This window comes from Triticum urartu, chromosome 4, assembly GCF_003073215.2.
Source record: "Triticum urartu cultivar G1812 chromosome 4, Tu2.1, whole genome shotgun sequence".
Classification (NCBI taxonomy): Eukaryota; Viridiplantae; Streptophyta; class Magnoliopsida; order Poales; family Poaceae; genus Triticum; species Triticum urartu.
The window spans coordinates 10,962,299-10,970,148 of record NC_053025.1 but is presented as its reverse complement, the minus strand read 5'-3'; the positions used below and the strand labels follow the sequence as shown (position 1 = coordinate 10,970,148).

Here is a 7,850-nt window from a genome sequence, read left to right as displayed (position 1 = left end):
TGGTCCTTCCCGCGGCCGTGTCCGCCATCTCACTCGCGCTCCCTGCACGCTGTCGAAGACGCCGTCCTGGGCTGCTGGGCTCGTGCATATCCCGCCTGGCCACGGCGAGCTCGTCGGGCTCGCCTGACCGTGGAGTAGCCAAGCAGCCAAGAAGCAGCATCTCACGTAGCAGCAGAAGCAGGGACACGGGCACGCGTGCAGCAGACAACAGCAGTTGGCTCGCGGGGGCATGGCCAGGGGCGCACGACCGCGTGGGAGCGGAGCTCCGGCCATGGCGCCCGAAGCGCTGCAGGGGTCGAGGCAGCCGAGGAGGGTCGGGGGCGAGCAGATCGACGGGACTTGCAGAGGCGCCCGAGGTTGAAGAAGGGTCGTCCGATCCCGTTGATGGCGAAGCGGGAAGCGAAGGGTAGGAGGCGGAGCGCGGAGGGGAAGGAGAGCGCGGCGGCGAGGAAGAGCAGCGGCGGGGCCAGTACGCCTCGTCGCCTCGTGTGCTGCATGGAGGGCGAACGACTGGAAGAAATTTCAGCCCCAAAATAAAATTCTCGCCGGCAGCCCTGCAACTTCTTCTTCTTCTCCTGTCATCTTCTCTTCGAATTTCTTCTTCTTCTTTGCAAATTAACTAGCAATGCCAGTGTTCTGTTAAGACTGAATTTTCTTACATTTCTGTATGAAGGCACTTGTGCTGAATAATGCAATGCTAATTTGTGCTGCAGTTGATTACTTGTGCTGAATTATCAACATTTTTGCATACAGTAAGTAGCAATGCTAGTTTTGTGTTGGCACTGAATCCTGCTTGCTCTGAATTTGTGTATGAAGGCACATGCAGCAGCTGGTGAAGGCGCATCAAGGCACAATGAACAATGAAGTGAAACCTGAGGCATGACCACACTTATCTGTCCTGAGATATGCATCTCTTTCCTTTGCATCTCTCCGTTTGCATCATGTATATTTGCTGTCAAAATTACATCTCCATAATGTACATTTGTCCTGAGATAGTCTTGGTTTTTGGTTGCCTCATAGTACTACTCCAATGCATCAGAAATTTGTCTTTCTCAGCTTTGCTCTCACATTTTTTACACCGAGGTTAAGGTGGATGTTTAGGCGAAGCACCTTTCTATTTCCATTGATGAGCTGCAGATATATAGGAAAGTACACTTGACATAGGTAGTTTTATTAATCATCCGAATGCATATCTCTTTCCACTAGTGCTGTAAGAATTGCAAAGTTTACTTTCTTTTTGTTTATTCCATGGTATAGTTCCTTGAAGGCAGGTGGATAGCTGATCTTGAACTCTTGATGATCTTATTTGCAGGACAAGTATGAGTGTGTGCTGAAGGCCAATGGCAATCTGGAAAAGCAACTTCTGTCCTTGGAGGTACACTTTAACTGCTGCAACTCCTCACTCCTCAGCTTAAATTCATCATACTTGTCTACTCCAAGTGAATAACATATCCACTCATGTTACCCCAAGTGATGTCAGTAACTGAACTGGTTAAGTGGTTGACAGTTAGACACTGACATGGATCAGTAGATGAACAGTATGACCAATTTGAGGATCCATAGGAAGTCTAACCAAAATGTTTGACCAATGCTTTTTTGCTTTCACAAATTGGATATTCTTGCATGTGTTGATTGTGTTGGATTTTTACTCATTCAGTTGCTGTGATTGTGCAGTTTGAGCTGGCCCCAAGAAGGGGAGAACCTGATGTAACTCGTATAACTTCCAAGAAGGGGAGTAGCTAAAGTTTGCTGGTCGCAGATAAATCTTTTTGCTGAAAGTCAATCTCCTGTGTGTTATTCTGAATTTTTTGCTGAAAGTCAGTCTCCCATGTGTTATTCAGAATTTTTTCTCCCATGATAAAACTTTAGCTGAATCTTTTCAGTTAACTGAAACCTTTTTCTTAAATTTAAACTAAATGAATCTTTTGCATTAGAACTAAATGAAAAAATTTCAGTTAACTTTAACTGAATATTTTCAGTTAACTGAAAATTTTCAGTCAAAGTTAACTGAAAATTTAAAAAACAGTTAAATGGAAATATTCAGTTAACTTTAACAGAAAATTTTGAGTTAGAGTTAACTGAATATGATCAAATGATAATGCTAACAAATATTTTCGGTTAGTGAATCCCTTGAACTAATTTTCAATTAAAGTTAACTGAAATGATAATGCTAACAGATGCTATTGTTTTCAGTTAACTTTTTCAGGAAGGGGCCGTGGTCTCCTGAGGAGGACCAGAGACTGAGGGACTACAACCTCAAGCATGGCCTTGGCTGCTGGCCCTGCAAAGGCAGGTGATCTCTCTCTCTCTCTCTCTCATGCATGGTAATTGCTGCCTGCCATTGCTTGCAGAACAGGTTATGGCTGGAGTACTAGTTCAGTAGCATTAGCAATAATTTGATGAACTTGCGTAGTTTATAATGTTTTTTAGTATTTAGCTTGGAGTTCTACTTGGAACCTTACAAATGCTAGTGTTTCTAATGATAATGCTAACAAATGCTAGTGTTTTCAGTTAACTTTTTCTGAAACTACTCCTCTGTCAATGGTTACAAACAAATTCTGTACTCCTTTTTCTCACAAATGGTTTTAACTGAAAATTTCATCATGCTACTGTGACATCTACTGAAAATTTCAAACAAATGAAAGGAGTACTGTAGTTACAAATGGTGTCGTCTACTGTACTCATTTTTCTAACAAATGGTTTTAACTGAAAATTTCATCATGCTACTGTGACATCTACTGAAAATTCAAACAAATGAAAGGAGTACTGTAGTTACAAATGGTGACATCTACTGTACTCATTTTTCAGTACATCTACTATACTCATTTTTCAGTTAACTGTAATCACAAACAAATAGAGCCAGGCACATGCTACTGTAGTTACGAATAAATGGAGTAGATGGTTACAACAAATGGAGTATAAGATGCAAGCAAATGAAGAAGATGCAAAGCATCATTTGTAAGACTAACTAAACAAATCTTCTTATCCTCTGTCATTTTACTCATACACATGCTTATGATCCTGTTAACACATGCTCATGCTCATTTTACTCATGCACATGCTCGTGATCTTCTTAGTTAAGATTGTAACTACTTCATTTGATTGCATGATCTCTATTTGAATGCATGCTCATAAGATAGTAACTGGAGTAAATTTCAGTACAATATGATGGTGAACATGCTCATGATTTCTATTTGAATGCATGTTCTTCGAGTAGTCACCGCCTGCATCTTGAATGGGATCTTCTTCCATGTTGAAATCACCATCCTGGTCATCATGACCTCCTCCAGGTACGTCCTCTTCTTCAGCTGGAATACAATTCAAATCAAAATCCATTTTGGAGTACTCCAAGTTACTGATCTGTTGTTCTGATCCCCAAGTTACTCCATTCAAACAAGTGTGCTGATCTGATCTGCTGTAGTTGCTTTGATCTGATCTGCAGTAGTTGTTGATCAGGGATGTAGTTCCTGTTGATCTGGAGTAGTTGTTGTTGCTGATCTGATATTGTTGTACTGTTGCTAATGTGATCTGCTGTTGCTACTGCAGAAATGCTGGATCTGCTGCTGCTGCTGCTCGCTGCAGGATCTGATGATCAACCGGAGATGTTGCTGCTCAAGTCATGGCGACGACCAACCGGAGATGATGGCATGATGCTGATGATCTGCTGCTCAACAAGGTGCTTCTGTGACGTGCTGATGATCTACTGCTCAACGCGGTGATGGATCTGGTAGTGCCTGGGGCAGGTGATGGATGGACGACAAGGAGAAGCAGGGGCGATGAGGAGGAGCCTGGCGAAGGGGTGGAGCAGGGGCGACGAAGAGGAGCCGCGGAGGGGCGGATGGAGGAAGACGACGATCTCAAATTAGGGGTAGTTCTGTACTTTCCTACATTTTCACCTGGTCGGAGTATTCCCCCCAGCAACAACTACTCCTGTTACGGTACAGAGGGAGTACTTACTAATAAACGTATTAAGGCTTCTGTCCATCTGTCAATCAAGGATTAATAAGTAAGTTCATAACTACTCCCTCAGTTTCAAAATAGATGACCCAACTTTGTGCTAACTTTGTATTAAAGTTAGTACAAAGTTAAGTCATCTATTTTGAAATGGAGGGAGTATGTGATAATACACCGCAGAGAAGCACGAGACGAAACGACTGGCTGAAGAGGCCTAAGTCAAAGTTATGATACTTAGGGCGTGTTTGGTTGCCGTTTGCTACGGTGCCCGCATTGCATGTTCATCTCCAGCGAGCCCGGCTCTCGAAAAACAGCCTCATATGCGACATCTGCGAGTTGTTTGATTGCCTGCATATTCTTATATTAGGGGATCAACTTTGGCACGTTGTTTGGTTGCCTGCATTGTCTCGGCGCATACAACTACATGCTGTTTGGTTGCTTGCATGTGGTATGATTAAGAGCTAGCACTTGCACTTAGCACACAGGGTTAAGAGCTAGCAGAGGAAGGGGGAGAAGAAATGCAGTGTGCGCCGGACCATGGCGACTGCGGTGGGTAGTGGCCGTGGCGCCGCGTCCGACATGACGAGCATGGAGTCGTGGACGAGCGACCCCGTCGGCGGCATGGCGAGCGACATCGTTGGCGAACTAGTTGCGGTGCTCGCGCAAAGACAGTGGACAGAGGAGGAGAATGCAGTGCTCGCGCCATGGTATCGTCAGTGCAGTGGACGAGAGAGGAGGCCAAGATGATCGACGCCGGAAACGACTCCAGTGTAGTAGAGCGAGAGAGAGGAGGCGAAGATGATCGACCCCGTCGGCGGCGCGGCGAACTGCAGTGTGCGCGGAGGCAGAGGACACAAGAAATCAGTGTGCGCGCCATTACAGCGTCAGTGCAGTAGGAGGACGATAGAGAGTAGGCCGAGATGAGCGATGCCGGAAACGACTCTAGTCTAGTAGCATGCGAGCAAGGAGATCAAGGGGGGGGGGGCTTCGGCGTCGAGAGGGACGAATAGGAGGGCTCGGAGTAGAGGATAGAGGAGCTTGACATGGCGGCGTCAGTGCAGTAGACTGCTGTTTAAAAAGAGATGAAGCTACGATCATCGAAACCAAAAACTTCCAACACGAATATTGTGAGAAACTACGAAATTAGGCTGCTGGTTAAAGGAAATTTGAAATGATCGATCGTGCGCGACGAATCTGATAAAGTTTGTCCAGAATAGCTCCAAACGGAAACACGAGATTAAGAACTTACGGACGAGAAACTACGAACCAATCGCCTGAATGAAACCGTAGCATTGATGTGCATCTTTTTCGTGTAGAGCTTATCACGAATCAAAGCATCGTTGTGTAGATGAGAGGAACATGGAAGAGAGGAGATTAGAGAGAAGCTTAATGGAGGTTGAGGAAGACACCACGTAAACACCTCGCATCCCTCCCGTTTCTCCTCATGCAAGGGCCCGCTCGGCCTAGCTTGAGAAAAACTGCTAATCTAAGCATTTTCAGCGAGCCAGGCACAGAAATGCTTTAAAAAGCGTGCGATGCAGGCCCAATAGTATATACGGGCTACCAAACAGGCCAAAACCTTCTTGCGCGGGTCTGATTGGACCTTATGCGGGCAACCAAACACGCCTTTAAACATGCCCGTCCTCAAGGCGTTGTTGGTCCAGAATCCGCGCCATAACGGCCTCCCTACGTTGCTACCCGAGTGAGCGCAAGCCTAGGTAACTCACAGCGTACCAAGCCCGATACGGCAGACGTGGGCTAATGAAAACTGTTCATTTAACCTTCTACGAGAATAATACATGGGCCTTTACTAGATAGATTGCAGATCACAAGGAGTGCGGCCGGAGGGGATACCGTCCGCGAGCACATGTGCTCGCGCTCAGAAGATCACTTTCGGATTGCCTAAAAAAAAGGGGTCCGAATAACTGCCACACGTGTGGCATAACGCCCATCCGACCACACGACTCTGTGTGGCATATCCGCAGGCAGCCCACACGACGTTGTGTGGGCGAACATTGGACTGCCCACACGTGTGGCAGGAAGGCAGCTGGACCGAATGAGTCGTTCGGGATGATCGCTCTCCCCACCCGCATCGCTGCCACCACCCGAACGTCCATCCTATCAGCCCTACAGGCCTTTTTTATATTGGGCCCTACAAGCTTAGTAAAGAAAAAAGTCCAGGTTTTTCTTCGTGACAAAAAAAGCCTACGATGCCATCCAACAACTTTAAAAGTGGGAAAAACTATGTGAATTTCCAAAAAAGTTGCCACTACATTTACGACTTGCCATCATGTTATTTTTTACAAAAATGGCAGGGGTTTACCAAAACATATTAAATTGTCAGGGCATAAAAGAATATGTTACAGAAAATGACATGAACTAAAATGTTCTACAGATCATCATCCATACACTATAAGTTCCATGATGCATGTTTCGGAAAATGACATGAACTAAAATGTTATATAGATCATCATCCATACACTATAAGTTCCATGATGGATGGGCTATATTTGCCATGAGCCATGGCAACTTTGTTGAAAAAATGTTCTATATATCATGATACATAGACTAAAAAATGCATAGACTTTCATGGCATGATAAACAAATAAAAACACAGTTTTGTTGTGATAATAAAGCCCCGATTTACCATCCTATGAAAACGGAAAGATGAATTAGCCATAATACATAAGAGTGACAAACAAACTAGTACTAAAAAATCCCAATGGTTCAAACCGAAAAAATGTCAGTGGTGCCTACAAGCAAAATTTGCCATGGTCAAAAAAAGATGTTTTTTATATTAAGTAAAAAGGAAAAGTTCACGGCAATTTGCATCTGTATCACGGGGGCAGAAAAAAATGGATTAAAAAATTTGTTTATGTTTTTCCGTGCGAATCAAACAACACAAAAATGATTAAAAATTGCCATGGCAAATGCATATACAAATTTGCCATGGGACTTTTTGTCAAAATTGTCATGCTTATATATGATTTCTTTGCCATTATTGTGAAATAATAAAAAAATATATCAAAAATTGCCATGGCAAAAACATGTTCCATGGTATTTTATCAAAACTTGCCATCTTTGTTTAATTAATTTGCCGTGTATATAAAACAACACGAAAACAAAGATCAAAAATGTAATGGCAAAAGCGTATTCTAATTTGCCATGGAATATTTAATCAAATTTGCCATGCTAATATAAAAAAATTTACCATGAATGTGAAAAAATACAAAAATGATCAATAGTTGCCATGGCAAAAGCATGCTGAAAATTGCCATGATTGTGAAATAATAATAATACAAAATTGCCATGGCAAAAGCATGTTCAAAACTAACCATGCTATTTTATCAAAACTTGCCATCTTTGTGTAATTAAATTGCCGTCTATGTGAAACAACACGAAAACAAGATCAGAATTGCCATGGCAATGCATATTCTAATATGCCATGGATTTTTTTTTATCGAATTTGGAATGCTAATATAAATAATTTTGCAATATTGTGAAATATTACAAAAATGATGAATAGTTGCCATGGCAAGGGAATGTTCAAATTTGCCATGGCATTTTACCAAAATTTGCCATATTTGGTGTCATTAATTTGCCATGTAACGGAAATAACACAAAAAATTGTCAAATTTGCCATGGAAAAAAATGTATATTTGAATGCCATGGCAAATGCATATTCAACTTTTTGTGGGTTTTTTTTATCAAATTTGCCATGCTTATGTATAAACAGTTGCCATGAATGTGAAATTATACAAAAATTGTGATGGCAAAAAGCATGTTCAAACTTGCCATGGCGTTTAACCAAGACTTGCCATCTTCTTTGGTATTAAGTTGCCGTGTATGTGAAACAACACACAAAAAATCGCCATGAACATGGCAACATATTAAAC

General features: G+C 42.8%; 1 long non-coding RNA gene across 1 annotated transcript; it reads left to right on the top strand.

Annotated features, from left to right (window-relative positions):
* Positions 1 to 1,300: 1,300 nt before the first annotated feature.
* Positions 1,301 to 3,973, top strand: LOC125553397. The gene is made up of 4 exons (XR_007304046.1): positions 1,301 to 1,375; positions 1,675 to 2,293; positions 3,218 to 3,290; positions 3,547 to 3,973. It is a non-coding gene; the product is annotated as an uncharacterized LOC125553397 (long non-coding RNA).
* The last annotated feature ends 3,877 nt before the right edge of the window (positions 3,974 to 7,850 follow it).